The sequence below is a fragment of the Amblyomma americanum genome, chromosome 1, assembly GCF_052857255.1.
Source record: "Amblyomma americanum isolate KBUSLIRL-KWMA chromosome 1, ASM5285725v1, whole genome shotgun sequence".
Taxonomy (NCBI): Eukaryota; Metazoa; Arthropoda; class Arachnida; order Ixodida; family Ixodidae; genus Amblyomma; species Amblyomma americanum.
In genome coordinates, this window is record NC_135497.1 from 456,888,058 (window position 1) to 456,900,054 (window position 11,997).

Consider the following 11,997-nt stretch of genomic DNA (forward strand, 5'->3'; position numbering starts at 1 on the left):
TGACGGAAGAGGTTTCCTTTTGAAAGCTGAGTTTAGGTGAGGAAAATAAAGTAGGATTAACAAATTTACTATCTAATTCGAAATCTGCGGATCTGGCTGTTTGCATGTCCTGGACGCGTGTAATGTACATAGCGAGTTACATGGGTTTGTTGAGGTAATGATGGTAATCGAGGTGCCATGACTTTTTTTCTGTTAAATTAAATGTTTGTGTTCTGAAAAAATCAGTCGACAGAATGGAATTTACCCTTGCTTCTCAGGAAATGCTGATGTTTTCTTCAAAAGAACACCACATGTTACCACAGCACGAAAAGCTCACTTGCGATAATCTTGAAATTGCAACTTAGAATCCTCCCAAACAAAAAAGAAAACTTTTGATCCTGAATATTTTCGTATATGAAAACATTTCTGTTCGAAGAAGTGCGAAAATCTTTACTTTTGGTACAGTGATTTTCTAGGAAAACAATCGTAAACACTGGTGAAAGAGTGATTCATTAGATCCAAGAAGTGCATTTCCCAGGACAATAAGGGAACAAGAATGAGTAAAAAGTTGAGGATGAAATTTGCCCTCTGTATTTAGAGCTCTTTACGACTAGCGTAAGGTAAAGTTCGTTTTTTTAACCTTCATGTAGCTGCCTGATGACTTTTTCTAAAATTTCAGAACTCGGAGAAGTGGCCAAATTCGATTCGAATTTTAAACCGGCCGTCAACGCCTATTATCTTTAAAATATGTCTGAAAAACCTTTATTATGTTCGAATTCTAGAGCTGCATCAGTATTCTGCATTATATTTTTTTTAATTGGTTTTGGGGGAAAGGAAATGGCGCAGTATCTGTCTCATATATCGTTGGACACCTGAACCGAGCCGTAAGCGAAGGGATAAAGGAGGGAGTGAAAGAAGAAAGGAAGGAAGAGGTGCCGTAGTGGAGGGCTCCGGAATAATTTCGACCACCTGGGGATCTTTAACGTGCACTGACATTGCACAGCACACGGGCGCCTTAGCGTTTTTCCTCCATAAAAAAACGCTAAGGCGCAACTTGGAAATTAAATGCCATATGCATACGATATTGCTCAGGTGCAATTACGGCATAACTTTTTTTGTCCCTTAAACAGCGTTACTGTGGTGAATTCGATTTTGAACGTAGTCATTCGGTAGAATTTTGCTAGATAAAGTTCACAATTTCACAAAATAAACCGGAAGCTAATCGTAGCCTATTTGCCCCGTTTTTCTTTTCAGTTGATCAAGCCTCCTTGCTTCAGCTTCCAAGATTTTTTTAAGGTAATCACATGCCGTCAAGCCTAGATAAATTGCACAATTTCACAAAATAAGCCGGACGCTTATCGTAGCCTATTTTCCCCGTTTTTGTTTTCAGTTGATCAAGCCTCCACGCTTCAGCTTCCAAGATCTTTTTAAGGCAATCACATGCTGTCAAGCCTTTATATTGCGCGTTTGAATGTTCACGTCGCGGTCGAGAAAACTTCGAGAATCAAGCTTTTTGGTGTCTTAGTTATGGAGCATGGAGGGGCAATGATTTCATGCCTTTAAACTTAGGAGCCGATTCTCATTTTTAAAATCCTTGTATGGAAAACTTGCGTTCATTGCTTCTAGGGGGTTTGTTTATTTTCACAATGCTTGTTTCGTCAGGATCACACACTTCACTGCTACGCAAATCAGAGGAAAATCAACCTTGTTTTATATTCAGCGCGGCGGCAACGCCAAGATGAGCGTCACCAACCCGTTCGCAATTTTCGCACAGGTTTTTCTTGGATTGCTGCTGTTACCAGAGGCGCCGCCATCGGCATATCAAGCATCAGTGACCATTCTTCGGACTACTGGAGGCGATGAAGGGATCCCAGCGTTTCGACCCGCCACTTTTCACCAGCGCGACTATCATATCACGTATGGCACCACGCGGCTATCAACGGAAACCACAAACGCATCGACACGGACATCGGGACCATCCAGTATAAAATGCGGCTTCGCCGGATCCTTCGGCAGTGGGCGCGGCGGCAACGCCAAGATCAGCGGCACCAACCCGTTCGCATTTTTCGCACAGGTGAGCAAACGTTACGGGAAATCATTTAGAAGTAACAACGTCTGCTTACTGTTGCTACCGTGCCCACAGCCGCTTTGTGAATTGCTCTTGAATGTGATTGTGTCGCTCCGATATCAGCTTTTGCTTGGCGGTGATATCGAAGAAAATCCCGGCCCTATTGACCAAACGATTTCTGAACAGCTGAAGATAATTGCTGAAGACATTCAGGAAATTAAGAAAGGTAAAGCTGTAACCAACCAGAAGCTTATTGCAATAGAAAAGAAGCTTGAAAAAATTAGTGGGCTTGAAACGCAACTCACGGAGTGCGCCAGGAAAGTTACGGAATTAGAACGTAACCTTGCTACCATGACCAGCAAACTCGATGAGCTTGAGAACAGAAGCCGTCGCTCTAATCTAATTATTTATGGTGTTAAGGAGCAGGAGGACGAAACATGAAACTACAGACACTTTGCATGAAACTGTCACGAAAACGGTCTTTGAGGATGTACTTGGAATTACAAAGACAGACATTGAAAGAATTCATCGTCTGGGCAGACCAAGTAAAGACAACGAAACTAGACCTAGGCCTATAATCTTGAAGTTTCTTGACTACCGAGACAAACTTAGCATTCTTAAACAATGTTCTAAACTAAAAGATTCCGGTTTCTCCATTGGAGAAGATTTTTCGCTTGCTGTCAGGGATGTTAGGAAAAAATTATGGGACCGCACTAAAGAACACCGTGATAGAAAAGAAAAGGTATCTCTGGTATATGACAAAGTGAAAATAAATGGTCAGCTCTTCATGTGGGATAGTGAGAGCAGTGACATTGTTCCAGTTAAGCCAAAAAACGAAGATCAAAACAACACTGGAAAGCGAATCACCAGGAGCAAACGTAAATAACTGTACTCAACTTAAATGCACGCAGTGTTACAAATAAAACACATGAACTTGAAGCTATTGTGCTGGCCTTTAAACCCGATATTGTCGCAGTTACAGAGACATGGTTACACAAAAACATTTCAGACCGTGAAATTGTGCCGCCGGGCTAAACAATTGTAAGAAAAGACAGAGAATCAAAAGGAGGGGGCGTCGCTCTGCTTATTAAAGGTGACAAAATATTCAGTCAAGCCGGACGTTCCAACAGCTGAAGCAGTTTGGTGTAAGATTTATCTGACAAATGGTATCGCGCACGTTGGCGCTGTTTATCGGCCACCAAACGCAGAAAACTCATACCTAGATCCCTTGTTTGATTACATGTTAAAGCATATGTCTTGCAGCAGGATACTAATGGCAGGAGATTTTAACTTTCCAGAAATTGACTGGAGCTCTCTGGGTTCAGGAACTGTGGCAAGCTCCATAATGCTTCATTTTTTATTCACATTTAATCTAAGTCAGCTTGTTTCCACGCCCACTCGCACCCAGGGAGCGTCCAGAACAATTCTCGACCTAATATTTGTTACAGATCACTTCCTCCGCGGTACAGTTAACATTCATACACATGAAGGCCTTTCTGACCATGAACTGGTGGTGTGCACCTTGCCCTTACCGAATGTCATCCGCTCTCATCGTCCATTTAAAAGTGTACACGTATTTAATAGAGCAGATGACGCAGCCATACTCACATGCCTTGCTCACGAATTTCCAGACTTTTATGATCTCTGCACCAACGAACAAATCAGCATAGACGAGGCCTGGCTTCAATTCAAAGCTCATATTGTGCATTGCATTGACCGTTTTGTACCCTCAACAAAAAAAGTCATCCGTAAGCAAAATCCTTGGATCACGCGTGAAATAATACATACGAAGCGCAAAATAAAAAGGCTACGCAAATCTAACAAGTTACAAGCTGTCCCAGACTACCAATTGCGGATCCAGGAATTAACAAAGTCACTTAAGAGTAAAATTAAATGCTCGAAAGAACGTTTCTGCAGTAGTACTTAAAACAATTTATCAAAACAGCCCCGTATAAGTTTTGGCATTATATAAATCAACGTACAAACCCTCATCCGCCGGTATCTCCCCAGGAAGGCTGAGAAAAGGCAAATTCATTCAACCGGTACTTTCATTCAATTTTTACGCCAGACGACAACCAGCTTCCTGAATGCAGGCCCAGCACTACCGCCCACGTCAAACTGCCAGGCGTTCCTATTATATCTGAGAGCGGACTGTTATCGCTTCTGCTGAGTCTAGACGAGAAGAAAAGCAACGGACCGGACGGAATCCCAAATGCTTTTCTAAGACGGTATGCGGATCCAGTCAGTAAGTTTCTTTCTCTTATTTACTCAAAATCACTCCGGGAAGGCCGTTTACCATCATAATGGAAAATAGCTAAAGTAGTCCCCGTGCACAAGTCAGGCAACTCATCTTCACCGACTAATTATCGCCCCATTTCACTGACCTGCACGTACTGTAAATTACTGGAGCATATAATACTTAGATACATGACCCAGTTTGTAGAAGAACACAATCTACTTAATCCAAACCTACATGGGTTTAGATCCGGCCTATCTACCGTTACCCAGCTAATTGAAACCCTCCATGACTTCGCATTAGGCATAAACGACCAGTCACAAATTGATGCTATTTTTTTAGATTTATCCAATGCCATTGATCGGGTGTCCCACATGAAATTGTTATTTAAACTAGAGAACTTATTTGGAGATGGCCCGGTTCTTCACTGGATTAGTGATTATCTTGCAGATCGCTACCAGTTTGTGCAGCTTGGTGAATGCGTTTCAGACACGGTTCCTGTTCTATCCGGCGTCCCACAGGGCTCAGTACTTGCTCCGCTTTTGTTCTTACTCTACATAAACAACGTAACCAGGGATATAAATGTCAAAGTTTGCCTATTCGCAGATGATTGCGTGATCTATCAAGAGATAAAAAATTCCAATGACCAAGTAAACCTTAACAACGCCCTGAATCGTGTCGCGCAATGGTGCAATAAATGGCAGATGATTATGAATCCAGACAAAACAGTTTTTATGACAATTATAAAAAAAATGGCAGCATTAAAATTTGAATACCGCCTCAACAACGTCCCACTACGTAAAGTGCAGGAGTATCGGTACTTGGGCGTATCGATAACATCAGATCTTAACTGGTCAACGCACGTTCGAAACGTCACAAAAAAAGCTACGAACAAACTATTCTTCTCAAACGTATGCTGCGTCATTCTGCTCCTTGCACTAAGCAACTCGCATATGTCACCCTCATTCGTCCAGTTCTTGAATATGCCAACATAGCTTGGTTTCCGTACGTGAAAAACGATGTGACCATGTTAGAAAGCGTGCAGCGCAAGGCTGTTCGTTTCATATTCAACAGATACCGCCGCACCGATTCCCCAACTGAACTACTGCATCTCGCAGGCCTTCCGACGCTAACCGAGCCAAGGTACACCGCTTGAAGTTCCTATTTGAACTGCTTAACAATTCCTTTAAGATTGATCCCTTAGCCTTTGTTAGTATCAACCGTTCTAGAAACACACGCCACAAACACGCTCTCACAATTAAGAAATTTTCGTGTAAAAACAACGCCTTTTTCTACTCCTTTTTTCCTCTCGCAGTGCGCGAGTGGAACAAACTTGATCCAGTAATTACACAACAAAGCTCGCCTGAAAACTTTACCCAGCTTGTAGAAGAAGCACTATTGTGGCCAAACGCAGAGTAAAACTATTGTATGGTATCTATTTTATTATCACATTGATCATTCTGCTTTCATTGTTTTGTGCTGCATTGCTTGCATGTATTTTATGATCCTAATTTTACAAATTGTGTACTTACCATTGTTATTTATGTATTTTGAAACACAGTAAGTTTTCTGTGTTGCCTCTTGACTTCCTTGTATATATCCCTTGACACGTCCTGTATTAATGTAACCAGTCGATTGTGCCGCTCTCTCTGGTATAATTCTTTGTTAATAATACTGTAAAATTGTTTTTCTATACCCACCCCTGATACAATCCCTCTGGGGATTGACAGTATATTTTAAATAAAATATTAAAGAAAAAATCAAACTGCGTGCTGATGCGGCTGCATTAGCAGCTCGTAATGATTTTTCTTTCAAAGCAATCAGAGCGTCTTGACCGCAGTACGCATTTTAAAATTTCTGAACCGACTAACCCAGCGTCAAACGACAATGACCTTGGCAAGCCGCGCTACCACTCTCTCCGCCAACTTAATTCTGAATGGCTGTTCATGTACATGCAGCGACAACATGAGCGGCAACATACTATGAGCATTCAACCAGCGATTACGCCACATTCATGAGCGAGGAGGACACTTAAAGCTTTTTTCTGGCTGGACTTCTGGGAAAATAATACCCGCATGAAGTTCGCTGCTTAAATGCAAAAATAACAACAGTATACGGATTTAGATTTCTTTTAAAGAGAGCCAGAGCCTCGGGTTTACATAGGTGTTCAAGCTAATTTATTTGTCGCCCTTTGTTGTGTCTTTTAAAGAGAGCCAGAGCCTCGGGTTTACATAGGTGTTCAAGCTAATTTATTTGTCGCCCTTTGTTGTGTAAGTAATAAATTATCAACCGAGCTGCCACAGCCGCAAAAAATCACCAAGAACCTTTTGCTTATCATTGATTGAAGCAGCGCCTTTTCGCAGGGAGGTCAATCGCAAAAGGTGCATATATAATCCACAAATCTGCGAATGGCTGCATTGATAAGACATTAAGTAAGCATACACCTTTTTAATTAGCTTTAAATACTGTGCCGCATTAAGGTGATAGCTTGCGGTCAGTGCAACATATCACATATTCGGTTTAGTACTACAGGGTAGTCACTTAAGAGAACGTGGTCTGGCTTCGAGATTAGTGACGAATGAAACTGGGATGCTGTGGTGAATTTTTGCTCACCTATCACTGAAACTGAAACATCGGGCAGCATTCGAGTCATGTTTTAATAGAATGACTCGATCATTCGGAGAACATTGCTGTTGTGGGTTTTTAATTTGCTTTTTGTGCTAAAGTGGGATGTTTCCCTTTTGTTTCGCAGTTTTTTTCGCACTTTTCAGGGATGCATACACAAAGTGCCTGTCAGGGAGTCGGTACTACCGCAGCACGGGGGGGTATGCATCTTCGATATCAGATTCAGCCGCACCAATAGAAAAGTAGCATGTGCCTTGCAGAATGCTGTACCTGTGCACGCGGCGAAAGCAGACGCCCGGCGACGCAGCTATGTCCGTTCGCAGGGACGCAGCTGCCTGCAGCCGCCACCCGAGTCTTCCTGTTTCGGACAACAGCAGGATGTCCTTCCTGCGTTACAAGCAAAACACAAAGGCACTCGGCATTCGCACGATGTATATAGGGCTTCTCTCCGCAAGTGATCGTAGCTATATGTGCCAGACAATGCTGAGAGTCCATTGTAGACGGCACATTCTGTGCTCAGCTGAGTTCGTGTGCTCAGAGCTTTTTTCATTGCGGCAGTACTTGAATACAGCTTTCTCGTTTTATTCTTTCGCCATGAAATCTTGTTTTTCATTCGATCAACGTACCAGATTCAGTGCTTACCAATCAACAACTGTGGTTAGAGATGACTTTTTTAATCTATAATTTCTAGCATCGAAGAATTGAGTTACCGGTGGACTAAAGCGAGTTATCAGCTCGTCTTTTTACCGCACGAACTCAATGTACACGCGCCAATCAGTCTCACAATCTTCGAATTATTGTCCTGTGCGACCTATTTTCCTTTCATATCAACTTACCCATCTCGGCTCCCGCAAGTTTGCTTTAACTACCCTTCGAAAGTAGGAGTAGTCAGCCAACGCGTGCAGTGCCTGTCATCCAGTCGCGTGGCGGCTTGCCGCTGTGCCATCGGAGCAGTGTTAGAGAAAGCAGAGTACACGAGTATGCTCATTTCTTGGGGCCTAATTTGCGGCTATATTGTGTTGGACTGCAACTAATTAATCAAGAAAACCTAAAAAAACAAAATATAATAGAAAGCGCCTGGTTGAAATGCACTCCACGCGTTGGTTTATTCCTCCTACTTTCGAAGGTGAGTTCCAAAAAAGTGTGGAGCCGAGACGTGTGATTCGATTTAATACGGAAATTAGCCGCAGACCACCATGATTCGCAGTTTCTAACAATGCTTGGATCGCGTAGCTGGTGTTCCCGCAGTAAAAGCTCTAGCTCAGAATCCCCGTTAATGCGGCTTTAATATTATTTCTGTCTGGTCCACAGAATCTACCGACTATGTGGTGTTTTTCCACAAATGTTTTTTGTATAAGAACGTACTCTACAATGTTTGAAAATTGGATGTAGCACTGTTTATCAAGACCATTGAGAGAGGACGAAACAAGACAGGAGAATGTTACGAACAACTGGTTTATTTATCCATTCCCTTCGTCCCTTCCCTTCTTCGCTGCTCATCGCGGTCACCGAAACTCTCGTAAAGAAATTTCGACAAAGGCTAAACATAGCAAAAGTGAACGCGCGAAGGCCTAACCTCAGGTAATGCGTTGTGTTCATAGCGTGTCGCATAACCATAAAAGTGGCAAGCAGGCTCAAAGTGCGTCTTGTCTTCTCAGTGTCAAATGAGTGGGTGAAGCCGGGTTCCCGTATCTACCGTGACGATGAGGGTTGTTGAACAAAGCAACATGAAAAATCCTTCGTGAGATGTACCTTAGGAGTGGTACAGCATCCGTCCCGTGTGCTTCTTTTTGTGTTGTTGTCTTTCATGTAGCGCTGAAAAACGTCTCCAAGTGATGCACACGATTCCACTGTTTTGAGGAAGCTGCTATATTAGGCATACGCGGTGCTGCATCAACGGCGATTTAAGGCAGCATGCGCCAAACCTAAAGGAAAAAGCTAAGCTTGTAAATTTAGTTTCGCATGTTACTGAGTTCAATTGCGTGCCGCGCTTTCAAGAGAAAAACATTCTGGCCAGAGGCTCTAGTGATAATTCCACACTATTGCTCCACTCCGTTTCATACATCAGGAGGAACGCTGTGAAAGGTGCGGAAGTAGTCCGGATAGGAAAGTAGAAGGAGGCGTGTTACTGCGCTCTTGTTTTCTGCCGGAGTGGTGTATGGCACAAGAAAGCGGCAGCTTGTCGTTAGCAACATCAGTGCATTTATTCAAGATGCTTATAAATGTGTCATGTGGTATGCCTACAGGGAAAGCATCTACAATATTTTGCTCGCCAGAAAAAACGCGCTACTTTTTGGTCGCGGATGGAGGCGTCGCAAGCAAGAGCGCTAGCTTTGGCATTTTTGCATATGATGTTTGAAATGGTGTATAGAGGACTTCCATAAACATAAAAAGGCAGACCATTGCATCAATGATCCTCTGAACTTAGCGTACTCTGCGGAGCGCGATTTTCTGGAGAAGAATGCAAAAAAGAGCTGGATGACTTTCGTCTTTCTAACGTTTACTGGTTGCTGTTGCTTGATGTTCATTCATATTTTATTCATAACAGGATCATTACTTGTTAATTGTTATCCTCTTACTCGCCTAGCCACACAGTGAAAGTACATAATCGTGTGATCCATGACAATATCTTGTTAAGGCTGGCATTCATGTGATGGGATTATGCCTATAAATTCTATTCTTGGAGCGAAAGACAAACCAGTTGTTACTAGCGTTGTGCTTTTTTGTTTCATCCTCGCTCTGTGGTGTCTATATTAGAGCTACATTTAAATTTCAAGGAATAAGTGACCAAATGCCCACCCCCAAGTTCGACGGAAGTATACTCTACTAGGGAATAAGAGGCTTTAAAGTGAATTTTAATTTTCATTATACCTTTGTAAGTGTCCAATATGCTACACGTATTACGTGAACAGAAGCCGTTTAATGAATGTATTCAAATTTAAGAGCTTAAAATTTAAGGACAAAAAGTAGCGTTCCTGCATGGGCATCTTGAGTATCAAGGTGATGGTGCATGGAACCACCACGGACACTTAGCCCCCATATCGATGATGTCATCTGCACCGAGGCGATACTTTTAAGGCTCGCTCTTGGACTTTGAACGCGGGTGGTTTGTGCTCCGCATGAGCTCCCGCGAACTTGATCGACAACGGAAGATATTGAAGGCGGAGGACGCTGAGACTTCAAGAGCCGTTTGCCGGAGCAACGGAGCTTCGAAGGGATACAAGTTTTTGATGGTAGGCCCGTTTTCATGCTTTCATCGCCATTTCTGTGCGGCCTCGTAGGAGCCGAGCGCTAAGCCTAGCGTTCGACCAACCATCGCACCGTGGTCGGGGACTCCACGACGCACGCAAGGTACCGGAGCTGGCCGAGGTTGCAATTGATGAGAAGGAACGAGAGGAGGATTGCGTCGAGATGACGGCGCCAGAAGATGAAGCGGAAAAGTCAGGTTTTCAAACCGGCTGGTTTAAGCGAGAAGGCAAAAGGTATATGCCGGATGAAGATGGCGGCAACAGAAATGCGCAGCAGCAACCTAGGCTAGGAAAATTCAAGCCCAAACTAGGGAAGAAGCTGGCGGAGAAAGCGGTGGAAAAGAAAATAATAGACCTCCCAAAAGGCGCTATAAAGCTGCTCCTCAGACCGAGCGGCGGCATAACGGCGACGTGGGGGAACGTGCAAGAATTTGAAGTTGCGAACGCACTAGCGCAAGAAGCAGGGGTGGATCCGAAGGTGCTTATGAAGGAAGACGTGGTCTGGATAAACATGACAACAAACCATCTTCGTTGCATCACCAAGCGAGGACAGGGCTGTGAAGTACCAAGACGCCAAGAAACTGACAATCAGAGGGAAGACGGTGGAAGTAAACAACCATGCACCGATGCCGGACGGCGCGGGCAAGGGAGTCATACACGGAATTCCTATGAGCATGAGTATGGAGCTAATCAGGGAAACATTGGACTGTGACGCGAACCCGCCGATATTGGGCGTACGGAGACTCGGGGACTCCGGCTCCCTGCTGATTCTCTTCGAGGGAAGCGAGGTGCCTTGGCGGGTGAAGTGTCTGGGATCTTTCAAGAAATGCTGGCTGTACAAGAAGAAGCTAGAAGTGTGCGTGACATGCGGCCTACTGGGACACAGAGCTGGTGTATGCCCAGACCCGAAAAAATTGAAGTGCCGAGGCTGCGGCAAGGAGAATCCGGAGCAGGGACACACGTGCATCCCCGTATGCCAGTTGTGCGGGGGAGCCCACATGCTGGGCGACAGCAAGTGTAGGAAGATGTATAGGAAGCCGTTCGTGGCGACGGAAGACGCAACTAGACGAGAAGATGGGAAAGACGGAGCAGCGCAGGCCAAGGACGGGCCCAGGGGAAGGTCCAGATCCGGGACGCCCTCGAGATCCGAGTCCGGGGCGAGACTCACGGTCAAGAAGGAGTTCCCGAGCCTGCCATCCAGGGAGGACCCGAGACTACCCAAGACGGGGCCCGGGAAAGCGGGAAGCTTCGCGAGCAAGGTCACCCAGGCTAACCCAGAAACAGTAGCGCTGAAGAAGGAAAATGCAGAGTTGAAAGCGAAGATAGGGAAACAAGAGGCATAATTAAAGAGGCGAGGAACGGAAATTGCGGAGCTGAGGAAAATGATAGCAGAATTAGTAAACAATAAGCCGACGTCGGTGGCGCCTCCCACGCAAGCGGCAGCGCAAAAATTGCCGGAGGCGAAACCGGAGATAGAAGAAGAAGACGAGAAAATGGATACGGAGGTGGTTAGACCCACTTCGATAAAGCGAAAGGCGGCCGAGACCGACCCCCTTGTGACGCTGGAGAGGAAGCTAACGAGTAAATTTGGAAGCAAAATTGATAGGCTGGAAACGCAGATGAAGGAAGTGAATGTAAGGTTAAACGCTCTAGGGGACATTAAGGGTTCAATGGACAAGATCCTAGCGGCATTAAACGGCCTCACTAAGAGGATGGCGAATATGGAGAGTGTAGTTTTGCCAACAATGGACAGGAATCAAAGTACGAAAGAGAACGCCACCATTTGGCAATGGAATTGCCGAGGGTACCGACGGAAGCGAGCGCTATTACAGCAGCACGTG

General features: G+C 44.5%; 1 pseudogene; it reads left to right on the forward strand.

Moving 5' to 3' along the window:
- The first annotated feature begins 1,717 nt into the window (after positions 1-1,717).
- LOC144125878 (uncharacterized) lies at positions 1,718-2,933 on the forward strand (annotated as a pseudogene).
- Positions 2,934-11,997: the final 9,064 nt, after the last annotated feature.